Source organism: Canis aureus, chromosome 33 (genome assembly GCF_053574225.1).
Source record: "Canis aureus isolate CA01 chromosome 33, VMU_Caureus_v.1.0, whole genome shotgun sequence".
In the NCBI taxonomy this organism is placed as follows: Eukaryota; Metazoa; Chordata; class Mammalia; order Carnivora; family Canidae; genus Canis; species Canis aureus.
The window spans coordinates 36,990,879-37,010,893 of record NC_135643.1 but is presented as its reverse complement, the minus strand read 5'-3'; the positions used below and the strand labels follow the sequence as shown (position 1 = coordinate 37,010,893).

Below are 20,015 nucleotides of genomic sequence, written 5' to 3'. Positions count from 1 at the left end.
AGCTAATAAATGTTACATGTAAGTAATATGCACGTAACAATGAATTAATATACAATTGGGAGCATTTGATACATTTTTTAATCTTTAGAATATTTGATATATTCAAGTAAAACAATTTTCTAAAATCAATAAAAAGTCAAAAACAGAAATGCAATGCTTGCATGCAAAATACCTATAAATATAAGTATAAATATAAGAAATTGGTAACAAAAAGAAAATCATAATTAGTATAAACAATGAATTATGTACACTCCAAACCACTCTGCTGAATGACTAAGTGAGAGAAAAAATGATTTCTTCTCATCACAATGTATTGTTAAAGGCAATGCCGTTATAAAGACTGAAACCACAGGGGCACAATGTCAAAAAATGGCTTTGTCTAAACCCTAGCATCATTTCTCACAGGCTGATACTCTTGGGCAGAAGGGTCAGTGGGTGAATGTATCATCCTCTAGTCATCCTGCAAGAAGGCATGCTTGGGCCAGGACTCAGATGAATGTACTGTCAGGCTTTGTTCCTTGTAAAGGATCTCATCCTCAGCTTTCCCATTTATATGGGGTGAGCTTGATATTAGCCCTACCAGTAAAGAACACATTTTTTTTCTTGGATCCAACTGTTTACAGAGATGCTGGGAACAAGTTTCTGAGATGAAGCTGGAATTTTGTGTAACACCTCCCCTTGATTCTGTGGAAAACAGAGTTCAGGGCAGCTAATCTTAATGGGATGGAAATCTCACTTCCTATTTTTATATTTTCCAGGTAATCTGAAGAGAACTCCCTGAAACATTTGCCGTGTACAACTCTACTTTCCCTATACGTAGGACAATGTAGGTTTATTTTTTGCTTCAGTAAAGATCCAGCCAGCTGTGACACAGTTGTATGGAAGTGCTGACATATCCAACCTGTGGTTTTCATTAGAGTGTGAGGATCTACATCTACCTAGAAAATAAGATAAAAGATAAAGATTTACACAAGAGATTTTTATAAACAACACCCCTAAAGTATAGCCCATCCCTTCCTCCTGCATTTAATTGGCCAAACATCACTCATATGCTTATGCTTAACAGCAAGGAAGGTATAGCTAGTTTGTCTAAGGAAACGGACATGGGTTCAGTGAATAACTAGACAGTTTGTGCTACAGTGGTAAGTAAGATATCCCTTACAAAGTTGTTTTATTTCCTTCTCAGATTATTCTCATTTCAAATTGGCTGTCGTGACATTTCCTTGAAGAATAACAGTGTCTTACCCAACAGAATTTCTTTAATCTACAGGCTGGAAAGTGGTAAATATGAGTGATGGTGTTACTTGTTGTGAAGAAGTGTTTGCACATGTAACACTTGATTTGCATGTGGTGTTCTTTGAAACTAAAACAGTACAGATCTTTTGATCTCCTAAAGATTAGCGTTTCAAGTTAAATTCAAATTATGGAATATTTTATATAATTATCTTCAAAAGCCACATTAGTATGAAAAGCAAATTTCAGCTGATAGTTCTTTGGGTACACCCCCCCTTTAGACCTATTCTGTATAAGAAATGACACACACAAAATTTTACTTTAGAGCCTAAAACCTTTAGAAAGACTTTTGTTTTTAAATAATATGCAGTTTTTGAAATAATAAAAATCATGCTGCGATATTTTATAATGCTACTTAATAGCAACGAAAGTACAATTTAAAAAGAAAAACATAATGAGAAATCCGCTAACAACTAACAATAATATATAAGAAATCAAGAAAGAAGTTAATCTTAAATTTAATTATATAGAGTACTTGATAACGTTCATATACTGTCAGTTATCTACTTAAATTTGCATCATAATATTCCTTAGTGATCAAAAATTATTTCCAAAACTTATTACTTCTAGAAATATGGGGGTTTTAATTTTGATGGGTAAGATGGTTACTTGTAATTTAAGAGAAATTTAAAGAGACATGCACTTCAACATTCTAAAAGGTAAAAGGGATAACAGAGAAGTTTTGCCACTTGAAATCTCTGCTTTAAAATTACTGAAATGCTAATATTATAGATTTTAAAATGCAATAAAAATTACTAAATATGCCAAAAAAATTACTAAATATGCCAAGAAGTAGGACAATGTAATTCATGATGTGGAGGGAGTCAGTCAAATTAAAATGACCAAGAATAACACAAATGTTGAAATTAGTGTAAAGGACAAGTTCTTATAATAGTATTCCGTATGTTCAAAAGTTAGAGACAGTTATTTTTTTAAATTTTTATTTATTTATTCATGAGAGACACACAGAGAGAGAGGTAGAGACATGGGCAGAGGAAGAAGTCAGCTCCATGCAGGCAGTCTGATGTGGGACTCGAACCCAGGATCCCGGGATCACACCCTGAGCTGAAGGCAGATGCTCAACCGTTGAGCCACCCAGGCATCCCGAGACATTTTCAAGTTTTAAAAACAAACTTATTCTCAGACCATACTTTTGTTCTATACCAAACCTAGAACCTGAAATCTGTCTTGATGGTCTAGAGACATTTTATTCAAAGTCTATGCTTACAGGAGAATATTGGTGTCAATTTTTTACACTTAATCTGAAACAATCTAAATAAGATAGGTGCAAATATGATAAATCATTGTTTACCTTGATCCTCTGGCTATCAAATAAATTTAATTTTATTCTCTAATTCCTAATACAAATTTAAAATAGAATATTACATACCTTCATAAATGTGAACAATAAATGCATCAAAATGAAATCATTACTGGCATAATACCATGCTGTTTCTTCTGTGTCACATGTGATTTTTCTGTGTCACATGTAACATATTACATTTTATTGATTGTAAACTATTTTCAATTCTCGAAAAGTTTTTTTTCACACTTATTTTGTTATCACATATGGCCGAAAATAAATGGTCCTCTTATAGCTGGATAGACCTCCAATTTCTAGAGTGTCTGTATTACCACTGCTCTTATAAATGTGAGGTTCATTATTTCAGGGAATGAAAAAACCCTTCTGTCCATGTTAATAATCTCCAATGATGGTTGCTGATAAATACTTCCTAACTCCTCTCATCAGGTTGTAATACATTATTAAGAAAACAACTTTAAAATATTTTGATTTCAAGAACACATAGAACTTTCTCAAATAGCTCATATTTGAATAAATAACCAATCCTTTTAAATCTTTGAGTTAACTGAAATACTTAAATTTGTTTTTAGTTTGAAAGTTCTACAGTAGAATTCAAAAATGTTGTAAATATAAGAAAAAATATTTTTTTATTTTTAAATTTCTAGTATTTTCACAACTTTTTTGGTATTAGATCAGTTTTGTAGATCCTTAAGAAATTTAAAAAAAAATCAGTGACTGCCAGTGGATCATACTATCTCTTCTGTGAGGATTAGGAATGGGAGCTCAGGAAGGTGAGGTGATTCATACAGAGCACTACTTTTCAAACTGTGCTTCAGGATTGTCTGGGGGATCCTGTTATACATTCAAATGTCGATTGCACTCCAGTCCTACTCACACAATCCCTGACAATGAATCTAGCATGAATAATTTTAACCAGCTTCTTAGGCAATTCTAAATTACTTAGGCTGTATCACTGGCCCAGATATTAAAAAAGAAAAATCAATTCTAGGACTGAAGCTGCATATACATCAAGTAAAATATAAACCAATTGTGCTTAAAGAATGTCTTGAGATTTTGAATGTAAACACTAGAATTTTCTAGAAATAAAGTTCCCATAGTTCAACATACTTCTGCTTAATATTGAGCTCTGTTAGAGTATTATCCTAAGTGAAATAAGTTAGATGGAGAGAGAGAAATACCAAATAATTTCACTCATGTATGGAATTTAAGAAAAAACAAACAAACAAAAAACAAACAGATGAACATAGGGAGAAAAACAAGAGAGGCAAACCACTCTTAACTACAGAGAACAAACCGAGGGTTGATCAGGGGAGGTGACTACATGGGTGATGGGTATTAAGGAAGGTATTTGTTATGAGCACTGGGTGTTGTATGAAAGTGATGAATCAGTAAATTGTACACCTGAAACTAATATTACACTGTATGTTAACTAACTGTAATTTAAATAAAAACCTGAAAAAGAAAAAAACCCTGAGCTTTTGAATTTGTTTATGCAAACTAAAATGCTCTGCTTTCAGGTATCATTGCACACATCTGGGGATTTTATGAGTATCATATGTTCTTTTCCTGTTTCAGTCATGAAGGTACAGACACTTAGAGTAAATGTATTTTCAGAATTATATGGCTGGTAAATGATATGCTAAAGATTTGCATTTACAATATTTGATTTTACTTGTAATATTTTATTTAGTGTAACATCTTATCACATCATAATCAGGTGAGAAAAAACTAATTATTTTTTGAGGTAACAAAAATTAAAAATAAAATTTTAATTTTTAGTTTTGGTGAGGGCTGTGAGTGCAGTAGTGAGTGAGTGAGTGAGTGCACTTTGAGATGTTATAGCTACCCATAGCGAATTATTTGAGTCACCTACTATCTGAATGAGACATTATTCTATTCCTCTGTGCCTCAGTGTCACTTAGAGTGACTTACCATTTAGAGGAATAATAACAACCCATCAAGGAAATATAAGCTTTACAAAAGATTTCCAGAAAGGAAAAAATGCATAAAGATTAAGCTACCTGTTCAGCATGCATTCTATTCTTTAGTATTAAAATTGCAAATTAGAAAACTCTATGATAGTATATAAGAATAAAATGAGTATAATTTGATAAATAATGCTCTATAATAGAGATGTACTCACTGGAAATGAGTATACTTCACACTGAAGTGTGTATAGAATGGAATCAACAATCAAATTGTGTCAAAAAATAAAGAGGAATCATGGGCTGTAAAAAATAGACCTGGTGAAATGTCTGATGAAGCCACCCTGTGAATAAAATGAAAGGAAGGACAGGGCCAGCACCTCAGGAGGAAAATAATAACAATAGAGGAGAAGTCATGATAATATCAGTGGAACTATTTACAATCAAGCTATATGAGAAAATGAGGGAAAATAGTTCAGAATATCTTTTGATTTGCTGATGAGAGAACCTCTCTCATGGGCACTCTAGTGTAATATAAACTTATTGGTAATATTATCAAAATAATGTATTTGTTTTGGTTAATGCAAAGTTGGAGAGAAGTAAGAGTCTTGTCATAGCATGGCTGATTTAATGATATTAGTAACTTTATGTAAGTTATTTTCATGGCTAATTCTTTTGTATCCAAACATGAACAGAAATAACAAGCAAAACAGGTCTCTCTTCTGTCTGGTGTGTGTGTGTGTGTGTGTGTGTGTGTGTGTGTGTGTGAAAATATGAGAAAAGAATGTTCGTTTTCTTTCACTTAATAAATACACAAAAAGTTATAATTGAAACTAACATCCAACCAACACCTTGACATTATGTCATAGTGAACAACAAAATAATCATAGTGGTGAAAAGAGGTAACAGGAGAGATATTAACTGAATTCGAACCTAGAGATTCTTCATGTGAGAATGGAGAAAATCCTTTGTCTTTTGAGATTGAGTTCTATCTATTTTTGTTCTGCTTTATGTATATTTTGTTTTGTTTTGCTTTTAAGATGAGGAATCACTGCAAATACTTACCCTGAATTTTTTCAAAGGATGATTCCTTGTGAAAATAGTGGGATGAGTAAGACCTTCTCTGTGATAAACATCATATGATGATACTTTGCATCACACTTTTTCTTACCCGCAACAAAAACCTGAAATGTTCAGTCAACGAAAGTGTTAGTAATGATATTCTATGTCAATTTACCATTTCTGTCAGCAAACTTCGTTATAAAAGAGAAAGTGAGAGAAAGTAAGAAAGATGAACCCACACACAAACACAAACAAATGAAAAGATTGAGATATAGTGAGCTTATCTAAAACCGGGTATATTTGACCAGATTCTGAGAAATAAAGATAGAAAATTGATCTTGCAAGTAACAAATATATATATATAGTATTTATAATATATTTTATAAGTAATTATATATATTTATAATTATGAACAGATGCATAATATGACATTCTAAAAGATACCACACATTTTTTTACGTTGCTTTTTAGAGACAAAGCAATCTTAAAGATTGGACATGTTGTGCCCCTCGAAAGGTTGGCTGTAACTGAAACCCAATCTCAATTTCATTCCCTTCTTTCCAATATACTACGGAGAATAATTTCTAAATTCTAATATCCATCCATAATTATGTAGCTTTGTGGATACTGATTTAACTTTCTAGAAAAACATCCATCATTTATTTTCCTTTCAAACATCTACTCACTTCTCCAGACTTAGATAATCTGTTATTTCTTTTTCACAATCAGCTTCCACAACCAGAATTTATGTTAAGTGTATTTACTCTAATTAAAGAAAAACACAAAATAATACAAAACATAATGTTTCCCAATATCACATTTTAAATTTCTCATTCTCCACTGCCTCTACATTCAACTCTATTCCTTTCTCCTCCTGCCTCATCATCAGCTTACTTAATCAATTGCTTTGTTCCAGTTAAGCTAATTTTATTCAATGTTCAGGGCATTTCATGGTCTTTATTGCCTGTAATTTATCTCACACAGCTATTATTTCTGCTTCAAACTCCTTTTTCTTTTAAATCTATCCCATGTTGATTCCTCTACCTCTTATCTTATCATCTACTTCTTAGCATAAATGTCCATTTTCTCCAGGAAGTATTAGAAAATTCTCCTTCCCCTTACATAATTCTGAAAAAAAAATCATAATTACTTGTCTCAGTGACTAATGTCCCCAACTAGACTCTTAACTCTTGCAAAATAATGTCTCCCATATTATGTACGGACTTCCTCGCACAATGCCTGACCCAATTATATTTGCTAACTACGTCTTATAGAAAGCCTTCCAGATACACATACGTCAGTTCACTAATGCAAAAATGATCTATGAGGAGCACCTGGAAGGCCCAGTGGTTGAGCATCTGCCTTTGGCTCAGGTCGTGATCCCTCAGTCCTAGGATGGAGTTCCATACCAGACTCCCTGGAGGGAGCCTGCTTCTCCCTCTGCCTATGTCTCTGCCTTTCTTTGTGTGTCTCTCATGAATAGATAAAATCTTAAAAAAAAAAAGTGACCTATGAAATTAAATAACAGAAGCATTTGGTTAAAAAGTATTTTAGTAAATCATTTACATGTATATGTCTTAGAATAATACTGCCTGGTTTTGGATCCTAGGTCCACTATATATACAATATATTGCTCAGCAACTTATTTATTTTACCTGTTTCTCTTCCATCATAGATAAAATGGTATAAATATAGTATCAACATTGTGAGGATATTAATTTTATTATTTTAAAGATTTTATGTACGTATGTATGTATGTATGTATTTGAGAGCATGAACATGTGCATAGGTGAGCAAAGGGAGAGACATAGGCAGAGGGAGAGAGAATCTTCAGCAGACTCTGTACCTAGCATGGAGCCCTACCTAGGGCTCACTCCCATGATATCCTGAGGTCATGACTTGAGCCAAAACCAAGAGTTGGAAGCCTAAATGAGTAAGCCATCAAGGCACTCCTCAACATCATAAGGATATTTTAAAGATTAAAATGAGATAATACATGAGATAGCCACTTAGAAAAAAAGTCTGTAGACACATAAAATATTATGATTATATACCAAACAATAAAATGGGCATAAAAAGATTTAAAATTACAGTTCTACTAAGTTTTCTGGAGCTCAAAATAAATAAAGGAAAAAGAGGTACATGAAAAAAATCTTATATAAGCAATATTACAGTACTACACAAAATGTATAAATTACATTTTATATAAAATTAAAACAAGGGCATCTGGGTGGCTCAATTGGTTAAGCGTCTCCCTTTGGCTCAGGTCATGATCTCAGGGTCCTGGGATTGAGCCCTGCCTTGGGCTCCTTGCTCAGTGGGGAATCTGCTTCTCCCTCTCTCTATCCTTCTGTGTGTTCCTTGTCACTCTCTCTCCCTCTAAATGAGTAAATAAACATTTTTTAAAAAGAAAAAGAAAAGAGAGGAATTCAAGAAGATGCTTTGGACATGACAGAGTCAGCACATTTTCAAAAAAGTATATACATAACAAATTTTATATGTTGATTATGCCTCAAAAAATTGAAATTGGAAGAAAAAATAAATAAATAATGTCTAACATATTTGTGGAAGTGGGATTATTAAGTAAAGTGACATGCTTAAATTAAGACCAGGATCCCATAAAAGTCCATGTAATACTCAAAGGAGGCAGAGCCCACACATAGTGAACTGGGTACAGAGTGGATGGATGGAGACACATCTGAAGTTTAATCTGGATAGATAAGAACAAACTGTAGAAGGTTTACAATTCTAGGCTGAGAATGAAGCTTTCATTCTGGATTTCATAGTATGTCTATAAAATTACGATCAAGCAGATAACATATTCCATTACATATCTATAATTCATAAATATTACAATAGAAAAAATTAGTAAGAAATAAAATTTATTAAAATGACATTTAATGTATTATTATTCTAAGTAATTCTTGTTACTCTTTTCACCATTAACATAGATTTGAATCTGATTATTTGGATAGAGAGCAGAGGAATGTAACCTAGAAAAAAAAGCAGTTCAATTTCGTTAAGAAATGTGACGATTAATAATAACATTTTTGATTTACAGAACTTTTGCTTCTTCTCCCAACAAGCAAAGACTACAGAATTTAATACAAGCATGATGGACTAGATTATAAAATTCAAAACGTTTTATAATTAAGTATAGGTGTGCTCCAAGAGTAGAGAAGGGAAGATGTGCTCTAAGAGTTTTCCTACCATGAGAGCAATGAAACTCATTAAACCCAAGATTTGGAGATGATGAGACTCATGTTAGGATGTCATCTGTATCCCTGAGGAGTTACTCAATTATCTAGACATTTGAGCTTTCTGTGGTGCAAGTCAATAGCCAGAATTTGAATATGGGCCATGTGTTCTGCTGTGGAATCACGTGCTTCTCTAATCCCAGGCAGGCAAACGGTGTTAAAGGCTCCAGACATCCCTGGGCCTTACAGAGGCAGGTAGAGACATGTTTGAGAGGCCAGTGTGCAGGAGGATGTTTGGGTTTCAAGTGATCAGGGCACAGATTAAAAGGTCCTTATGACTCCAGCATGTGGCAGTTTTGGGTTCCTCTACAGAACCAAAAGCAAGTAAGACAAGCACCATGTATGAAGCACCAAGTATGAAGTCTAGTAAAAAACGTGATATGAGGCAATACAGAAAGGTTTGAAAACTTCAGTGTCCAAATGTAACCCAAGTAAAAATGAAGGGCACAGGTATTTTTGGAAAATAATTATGTCTAAAAACAGAAGAAACAGACTAGCAGTAGTAAATTTTTATTTGTTTTCCTGGAAAAATTGGGGTCTCACATATAAGTTTATCATTATTATTATTCATACATATGTACATTTATTTATTTTTATAATTTGGTGAATTTTTTCAGCTTTATTGAGATAATATATGTATATTAACATTCTGTAAGTTTAACGTTTACAAAGTGTTGATTTGTTGCATTTACGTATTGCAAAATGATTACCACCAAGAATTAGCTAACATCTGCATCATGACCCATCATTACCATTTCTCTTCTGTGGGGAGAATATTTAAGATCTACTTTAACCAACTTTCAAGTATATAATGCAATATTATTAAATATAATTATTATATTATCACTAAATCTCTAATATTTACTCATCTTCTAACTGGATGTTTGTGCTCTGTGACCAACATCTCCCCCTTTTCCCTCACCTTCCACCTCTGGTAACCACCAAGTTCTCTGATAGATATTTAGGGGAAGTTTCATTTATATATAACTAAGTTGTAAGGTATAGATTGTAAGCCTGTGATGTAATATTATAGTGACCATCTGTAGACTATATTGACCATATGCAGTAATGGGGAACAATGAAAATCTAACAACTTCCCCTGCTTATCCTGGCAGTCTAGTTGGAAATTTCTCCTGTTACAAACTAGTGAAGTTGCCTTAGTCTGAAATGCTAGTTGGGAAGGGATCACAAAGGGGTTACAAATGGGATAGGGCACCTTGGTGTTTGTAAGAGGTCAGAAGACTAGAGAATTCTATGTACAATATTGCACCATTAAGGAGGATACAGCATCTTTGTTTTTTTTTTTTTGTTTTTTTTTTTGTTTTTTTTGTTTTTTTTTTTTAAAGATTTTATTTATTTATTCATGATAGTCACAGAGAGAGAGAGAGAGAGAGACAGAGACATAGGCAGAGGGAGAAGCAGGCTCCATGCAGGGAGCCTGACGTGGGATTCGATCCCCGGCCTCCAGGATCGTGCCCTGGGCCAAAGGCAGGTGCTAAACCGCTGCGCCACCCAGGGATCCTTTGTTTTTTTTTTTTTTTTTTTCTTTTTTCTTTTTACATTGGTAAGGAAAGACTTTATTAGAAAAAACAAACATATTAAGTTTTTATTTAACTTCCAGTTAGTTAATATATAGTGTAATATTGGTTTCAGGTATACAATATAGTGATTCAACACTTCCACATCCTTGATTTTTGAATTAACTCAAACTATTTTTTTTAATTTTATTTTTTATTTTTTATTTATGATAGTCACACAGAGAGAGAGAGAGAGAGAGAGAGAGAGAGGCAGAGACACCTCTGAGGCAGAGGGAGAAGCAGGCTCCATGCACAGGGAGCCCGACGTGGGACTCGATCCCAGGTCTCCAGGATCGCGCCCTGGGCCAAAGGCAGGCGCCAAACCACTGCGCCACCCAGGGATCCCCAAACTTTTTTTTTTTTTTTTTTTTTTACAGAGAATAAGATACTCTTGTTTGTTTAAATTAAATTTTACCTTTTTAGCTTCTTTTCAAGTTTTTCAAGTTTTTTATTTAACTTTCAAATAGTTAACATAAGACATAATATTAGTTTCAGGTATACAATATAGCAATTCAACACTTGCATACAACACCTGCTGCTCATCATATTACCTGCACTCTTTAATCTCCATCATCTATTTCACCCATCCCCCACCCACTTCCCCTTTGATAACCATATGTTTAATCTCTACAGTTGAGTCTGTTTCTAGGTTTGCCTCTTACTCATTCTCTCTTTTTTTGTTTTTGTTTATTTTACTTTATGCTTGTTTGTTTTGTTTCTTAAATTCCACATATGATTGAAATCATATGGTATTTGTGTTTCTCTGACTGGCTTATTTTGCTAAGGATAATACTTTCTAGCTCCATCCACATCATTGCAAATGATAAGACTTCGTTCTTTTTAATGTCTGAGTAATATTCTTTTGTATATATACCACATCTTTTTTTTAAAAAAAGATTTTATTTATTTATTTATGAGAGATACAGAGAGAGAGGCAGAGGGAGAAGCAGGGTCCCTGTGAGTAGTCTGATGCAGGATTTGATTCCAGGATCCTGGGATCATACCCTGAGCCAAAGACAGACACTCAACCACTGAGCCACCTAGGTGTCCGTATATCAGATCTTAATCCATTCATCAGGTGATGGACATTTGAGCTGTTTCCATAATTTGGCTATTGTAGATAATGCTTCTACAAACATTCAAATGCATGTATCTCTTTAAATTATTAGTATTTTTGTATTACTTGAGTAAATATCTAGCAAAAGATGCTAAATAGTCAAAGCAACCTTGGAAAAGAAAAGTAAAGCTGGAGGCATCACAATTCCAGACTTCAAGCTATATTACAAAGCTGTAATCATTAAGACAGTATGGTACTGGCACAAAACAAAACAAAACAAAAAACAAAACAAACAAACAAAAAAAAAAACAGATACATGGAACAGATCAATGGAACAGAATAGAAAATCCAGAGATGAACCCACAACTCTATGGTCAATTGCTCTTCTACAATGCAGGGAAGAATACCAAATGGAAAAAAAGTCTCTTCAACAAATGGTGTTGTGGAATGGGGCAGCAACATGCAAAAGAGTAACACTGGATCTCTTCCTTACTCCACACACAAAAATACATTCAAAATGAATGAAATACCTAAATGTGAGACAGGAAACCATTCAAATCCTGGAGGACACAGGCAATAGCCTGTTCCACATCGGGTGTAGCAACTTCTTACTAAATATACCTACTGAGGCAAGGGAAGCAAAAGCAAAAATAAACAGTTGGTTCTTCATCAAGATCAAAAGCTTCTGACAGTGAAGGAAACAATCAACAAAACTGAAAGGTGGCTTAAGAATGGGAGAAGATATTTGCAAAAGTTATATTTGGTAAAGGGTTCATATCCAGAATATATAAGGAACTTATAAAATTCAAGACCTCAAAAATGAATAATCCAATTACAAATGGTCAAAAGACATGAATAGACATTTTTCCAAAGAAGACTTACAGATGGCCAACAGATACATGAAACGATGCTCAAAATCACTCATCATCAGGGAAATGCAAATCAAAACTACCGTGAGATGTCACCTCACACCTGTCAGAATGGCTGTCAACAACACAAGAAACAACAAAGATATGGAAAAAGGAGAACACCCCTGAACTGTTGGTGGAAATGCAAACTGGTGCAGCCACTCTGGAAAAGAGTATGGAGGTTCCTCAGAAAGTTAAAAATAGAAATACCCTATGATCCAGCAATTTAACTACTAGGTATTTACCCAGAAAATAATATCCTTTTTATGTCCCCATGTGCCTGTGTGGTCATGAAATCTCATTTATCTTCTATCTATGTTCATAGTATCTATTTATGCACTTCATGACAACATTTTCTCAGAAGTCGATATTAGCACTCTATGCTGCAAAACTCCCCAATAACTTTTAAATCCAATAGCTTATACTGTTATTTAGGTCAAAACATCTATATTACTCCAGATAAAAACATTTCCACTCATTGTATTCTAACACTATTCTTTTGTGTTAGAATTATGCATATAATGAACTAAATACCAATATTTTTTCTAAGTTATGGACCTGTCTTAATGGTCTAAATTGCCCTGCAGAAGACCTCATCCTTCTCAAAACATGCAAATGCATTTAACTACCTGTATTAAATAATTATATTTTGAAAACATTATAAAATTAAATTTGAATTTAAAATTAAAAATAGGGATGCCTAGGTGGCTCAGTGGTTAAGCATCTGCCTTTGGCTTAGGGCATGAACCTGGAGTCCTGGGATCAAGTCCCACATCAGGCTTCTGCATGGAGCCTGCTTCTCCCTCTGCCTATGTCTCTGCCTCTCTCTCTGTGTCTCCCATGAATAAATAACTAAAATCTTTTTTAAAAATAAAAATAAAATGCAAGTATGTGCTTTGCATTCTCATACGCATTTACATTTGGAATAGGCTCTATAGACCATAGAAATTATATTTTGTAATGAAAAATATATTGAAGGCTGGGAAAGCTTTAGCATATTTAATAATCAGTACCAAAAAACGCAAACTCCAGTGTGGAAAAATAAGATAAGCAAATAAAAAAGTAATTCAGTAAAGAATAAAGTACTGTAAAGCAAATTTAAAAACTCAGTCAAATTCACATCGTAAATTACTGGCAATACTTTAGAATGAAGATTCTCTGTCTTTCTGTCTAGATTTCTTCCCATTATATTTTATTCTCACTTGTGTAATTATTCTATCTGCTTGTGGTGGGAAGCAATAAACTCAGTACCTAGGAATGTTTACATATGATTTTTAAGTTATTTTTACTCTTTTGGAAAATTATTTTAATTCAGCAAAGAGATATTTACCAACTCTAAAGAAATGGTTGGTTCATACATATTATGCAATATACCATAAATTCATGGAATTCAAAGGTCTATACAATTTCTTATATTATTCAAAATGATAGAATATTGTTCTATAAAGTACAGATATTAAAATAATTAACTGATTAATCTATATTCTATACATTTTTTGTGTTGTAGTATTCTCATGCTCAAAATTGTTACATTCTGATAATTATGCATTTAATCAATTTTATTATAATGCATAAACCATTCAAAATTAAATTATAATTATGTTTATTAAATGTTAATTTCATATGTCAAGTTCATCTGTTAAGTGTAAAGTACAGTGCTCTCTCTTTTATTTTTATTTTTTTTTATTTTTTTTAATTTTTTTTTACAGTGCTCTCTCTTAAAGAAGTGAATTCCATTCCATACTGATATTTTAATTCCATACATAAAATTATAACAAATGATCATCTTTAACGCAAATGCATATACATAGTAAGTTGCTGTTCTTTATTATTTTTTTTTATTTTTTGAGCTAGTTCTACTGTGCCAAAAAACCTTACATGTATATAAAGTCAGTATTCTCTTTTAAGAAGTAATCAATTATTTAAAATATTAGTTTGTCTATAATATACTCAAGGACTCAAAATATGATTGATAAAAAGGTTTTCAGAAAATGATACATATAATCATCTATCAAAGTTGATTCTTACATGTAATTAATTTTGAGTCTATCTTTAGGTACTTAACATCCCAAACTAACTTTTAAAAAATTATTTTAACATATATTTTTAAAAGGAACAACATTTACAATGTGTTTAGTTTATATTAACATGCTTATTATTATAATACTTAATCCATATATATTTTATAATAATTAAGTATTCTAAGTGCCTAAACATTTATTATTCTTTCCATCTCAGAAAATTTATCTCTAATATAATCCACTCATTATATTTAAACAATATGTTTCTAGTCATGTAATTACCCATATATTTACAAAGAGCTAGAGAGTTACACAGTTCAGAAGAAAGAGAGCTAAGAGTGGACATAGTGCTTTGACAAGACCAGTAATATAAGATATCATGGAAAATCCTGTATGTCCTGGGAAAAAAATGAACATCTACAATTTTTTCAATTTACTGAAGTAGATTGAATTTAAGGAAGGAATTGAATCTTTAACTTAGAAAATTATTGATCACTAGGGCACCTGAGTGGCACATCTCGGACACATAGTTTCAGCTCAGGTCATGATCTCAGGGTTGTGAGATCCAGCACTGTGTAGAGCTCTGTACTGAGCATAGAGTCTGATGAAATTTCTCTCCCTCTGCCCCTCCCTGTCTCTCTCTCTCTCTCTCTCTCAAATAAACAAATAAATCTTTCTTAAAAAGAAAACTATTGATCATTATGGAATAAATTATTAAAAAGTCATGTCCACTGGAATTTAGTGATGAGAACTAAACTTGTGAGAAGAAATGTAGAAGAGAATTCAGTTTTCCCTCCTGTAAGCTCCTCTCCAGTAAGTGCATTATTGCCCTCCTTCACCTGAAGCTGGAAACTACATTCTAACATGAAAAGAGATGGAGAAAATAAGTACATTTTGTATGTTTGAGGTTTAGAAATAATACAACGTGAGGTAGTACAAAGCTGATGGAAATGATAAAATGAAGAGCTCCTCATGGTTCTTTAGAATGTATTTGAAAGCATGCTATCATTCTTATCTAATTAAAATAGGATGCAAGAAATACTTATATTAGAACATTAAAAATCTTCAACTGCTAATTTTTATAAAACACAGAATAGAAAAGTTCATATATGGCACCACTTCTGATTTTCTCTACCTTGCTACATAAATAAAATTTTTATTATAATTATAAAATGAAAGATGGAGCAAAAAACCCTATTAAAATAGTAAGACAAAAAATTTTATCAAATCAAAAGGATTCAAAACTAAAACATATATGTATATAAAACTAAACCGAGGACTGCAATCAATTTTTCCTGACAAATTCCCCAAAATACATTGCTGATACTTACATTTTACTGGGATTTGAAATATGGTCATAAGGAATTCAAAGTTCCAAGGGCTGCCATCAGGAGACCTGCATTGTAGGCCCAACACCATCACATAGGAGCTGTAAGCTTCAGCAAACTATATAGACTCTCAGTTCCTCTCTTGCTTTATCAAAACTAGTAATAAGTTTAGTAAGCTTGGGTTCCTGTGAGGATGGAATAAGATAATATGTGTGAAGTTTTAATTTCATAATATTTTCACTTCCTTAATTTTCAATAGTAGTACTTACTTCATAGAGTTTCATGAAGATTCCTAAATAACTGTTATTGTAGGTTTAGTTATTATACCAACTGGCTTGTCTTGCATGATTAGTCTGGATTCTAGATTCAATGTTATATGCATTATATCATTTAACCTTCACAACAACTCTATGAGCTCAAAACCATATGTTCAATATTTAGAGTTGAAAGAACATATGTAACATCTTCCAGTTTTAATAGCTAACAAGGCTCAATTTCTAGTATACCTGAAGCAAAAGATTGTACTTTTAACTATCACTCTATATTGAGACAATATGAATGATCTAATGAGCAAACTTATGTAGAAATATCCTCTCTGCTACACCATAAAAAATATGTCCTTCCTAAATTAATCCCTAGATATTTATTATAAAGAATCTGTAAATGGGCAAGGACAATCTGTAAATAAAGAGCTGGGAGAGAAGAAATTAGATGCTAAGTGGACTTAGGGTGAATAAGCAGAGTTTGAGGCACTGATGAGTGAAGTTCAAGAAAAGGAATGTGTGGGGAATTAGGGAGAAGATTCTGAGGTCAGAAATTGGATCCCATATAACACCCTATGAAAGGATATTTCCTTGTTGTTGTTGTTGTCTGTTAAATGCAGGTTTTTTTTTTAATATTTTATTTATTTATCGATGAGAGACACAAAGAGAGAGGCAGAGGGAGAAGAAGGCTCCCTAAGGGGAGCCTGATGTGTGACTCCATCGGGACCGGGATTACCACCTGAGCCAAAGGCAGATGCTCAACCACTGATCCACCCTGGATTCCTAAATGGGGATTCTTAAATAAAATACACTCTTGTACTGAACTGTGCTGGACAGGACTTCAAATGGATTACATTTCAGGAAGTATCATCAGGATTTATATATTCTAAATTAGAGCACACAGCCATGGGCTAAATTAAATCTTTCTTGTAGTCCTATAACCCTAAACCAGGAATATTTTTTTATTGTTTTCTTCTTCCCTTCCCTTCTTAACTTCCCTTCCTCTCTTCCCTCCTTCCTTTCTTTCCAACTTCTCTCATTCATTCCATCTAAATCAGGAATACTAAAGTGTTGCAATATTGTGGTAAATGAAGAGGATTAAGTTCATTTAAAACATGATAACGGGGATCCCTGAGTGGCTCAGTGGTTTAGCACCTGCCTTCGGCCCAGGGCGTGATCCTAGAGTCCCGGGATCAGGTCCCACATTGGGCTCCCTGCATGGAACCTACTTCTCCCTCTGCCTGTGTCTCTGCCTCTCTCTCTCTGTGTCTCTCATGAATAAATAAATAAAAAATCTTCAAAAAAATAAAATAAAATAAATAAAAGATGATAAATATTGTAGTAATGCTAAGAACACCAACCAAACAAGCAATCAGAGAGATATTACTAAAACTGGAGTTGTAATTCCTGGACGATAGTCTTTTCAAAGTTTTATGTTCTCTTCAGAGAACCAAATCAATGCAGCCCTCTGTGAATTAGCTAAATTAAACAAGTAAAATTAAAAAAAAAAAGTCTTAATGAAATAGCAACTTGGAAATTAGTTTTAATTACAACTTTCACATAAGAAAACATTTTTCCTTTTGGATATTGAGGATGATAGATGCCAACCCTGAAATAAAATACTATTGCTCAGCTTTTCCAACTGTGACTTAAAGTCTAGGTCATCTTGTGCTTACCAATCTAAAAATTCAGGATTTTAAAGCACTATTTTTTTTTTTAAATGTGGGCAGTGCTGCATCTGCAGTGTCTATCATACAAATTCTACAAGAAAAATCAAGGCCAGATGGGGAGGGTTGCTGCTTTGTGTGTGGAAGTTTTCCAGATCCTACCTCAAAGGACATTTCTGTATAGTATTGGGCCATTTTTCTAGAATCAGCATATGGCCAGGTGCATAGTGATTGCATTCATAGGCTAAATTCCAAGTAATAATGAAGCAACACCAAGAAAGTCTAGAAAATCTATTACTGTAAGTAACAGTAGAGAGGAGAATGAGAGACAGTGGTACTTAATCTGGGATTCATGGTTCTAAGAAGGCCCCATATATGAGCTTAAAGCTTAAATCCTAGAATTTAGATGAATTTTTGTGTGGAAGTGCATCTGTGCATCTTGTGTGTGTGGGGACTTCTCCAGAAAAATATGTAATCAAATATTTTTAAAGCAATACTGGTGGCTTAAAAACACATTCTCTTTATATAGGTTTGACATTTAGTAATAATAATCAGATTTTTTAATTTTTGAGAAGACCCAGATACTAGGTCTTATCAGATTAAAGCATGGGATCTTATCAGACTAAAAAGAAAAAAAAATGTGAATATGTGGCAGGTGGTAAAATTTGCATTCAACATACTGGGGCAGACCTAGGGAGCTGAAATAATACAGGTACAAATTGGCCTAATGACGATAGAGCTCTGCAGAGGCTGGGGTGAAAGCTGCAGCCAGGCAAATCATCCAGTCTCCCATCAGGTGATGTGACATGCAGATGCAGTTTTAGGCTGGTGGGGAGACTGAACCCTACATTTCCTTCCAGTGATTTGAAGTGAATTCTCACTGGGTCCATTACAGCCATTCCTTTATCTTCTGGTGTTTCTTAAACAGCAAGATACATGAGTTTAACCAAAAATATTTGAAAGATTGGAATATCTTTGTGAGTGTTCAATTGCAGCAAAAGGAGAGAACTAGTGGGCTTTTTGCCTGAAAGCTCCTCTCACCTTTACAGACTGAAAACATTAGGTGAATCTTAATTAGGGAAGCTTTTAATGATGAATTCTTTTTCTTTTTCTTTTTTTTAAGTATAGCCACATGCTCCATTTTCTTCTTTTTTTTTTAAATTTTTATTTATTTATGATAGACACACAGTGAGAGAGAGAGAGGCAGAGACATAGGCAGAGGGAGAAGCAGGCTCCATGCACCGGGAGCCCGATGTGGTCTCCAGGATCGCGCCCTGGGCCAAAGGCAGGCGCTAAACAGCTGCGCCACCCAGGGATCCCTGAATTATTTTTCTAATGATGAAGATTGATGTTGCACTATTTCCTTGCTCAAAACATGTCCCTTTCTACTAAGATTTGATAGAAAATTGTCTGATTTACCTGGGATGAATTACATATTTTGAGAAGAAAAATGAGAAAATGTAAGCAATGAAATGCAAATAAGAGGAGGTACTTAGGATACATTTAAATATTGCAAATGACTTATTGGTATGTACAAAAATAGATCAGGTTACGCGATCATATAACATTGACTGATGTGGGCATATTATGAAGTTTCTCTCCATCATTAAATACAATAAGTCTATCCCCCCAAAAAATATAAGAAAGAAAAAAATCCTATAATCTCCAATCTATGTTTCTTGTTGAGTTATATATGGAGATACATCACCTGGATCACTTTTCAAAGAACCCTCTTATGTGTCAGAGAGAAATGTAGTCAAAAGTGACCAATTTGCTTAAGACCTCAATAAGCTTATGTTTAAAAAATTCAGAGAAATGGGTGAAGGGGGTCAGAAGATATATAAACAAAGAAAAATTAAAAAATAAAAATATCTCTCAGGCTGTATTTATGTACATTCATGGGGACCTTACCACATAGTCACTCAGTAAGTATTTAATGAAAGAATAAAGAAACATCATTAAAAGAGAACAAAAAAGTTGTAAAATAAGTGTAAGTGATAACTAAAAAAAGAGAGAAAAAAAACAGCACAATATCTGGCAATTCTAACTACAGATAAATAGGAGTCATTCTTTCCCCCAAGTGACCTAACACAAGTACAGATTCTATAATAAACCCCTTCTTACTGTCTTTTATTGAGCTACCTTACTGCTCCTCATGGAGTGTGATCTCTATTGCCGCAAGTATTATTATTATTATTATTATTATTAATATTAATATTATATATAATTATGCATTATATAATAATATTATTATTACAGGTATGTTTCTGATTGTCTTTAATGAATGAAAATACACAGTTTTATCATAGTTTTTACGTGTTTTCCTCTTATCA

The 20,015-nt window shown here is 33.3% G+C and overlaps 1 long non-coding RNA gene across 1 annotated transcript in view; it reads right to left on the bottom strand.

The window, feature by feature from the left end:
• Positions 1–209: 209 nt before the first annotated feature.
• LOC144304273 (uncharacterized) overlaps positions 210–20,015 on the bottom strand; it is a 32,407-nt gene continuing 12,601 nt past the window's right edge. Inside the window, exons 2-4 of the long non-coding RNA XR_013371195.1 lie at positions 15,756–15,937; positions 5,608–5,726; positions 210–938 (exon numbers count right to left, since the gene is read on the bottom strand). This is a non-coding gene — a long non-coding RNA (uncharacterized LOC144304273). The remainder of the gene's footprint in view (positions 939–5,607; positions 5,727–15,755; positions 15,938–20,015) is intronic.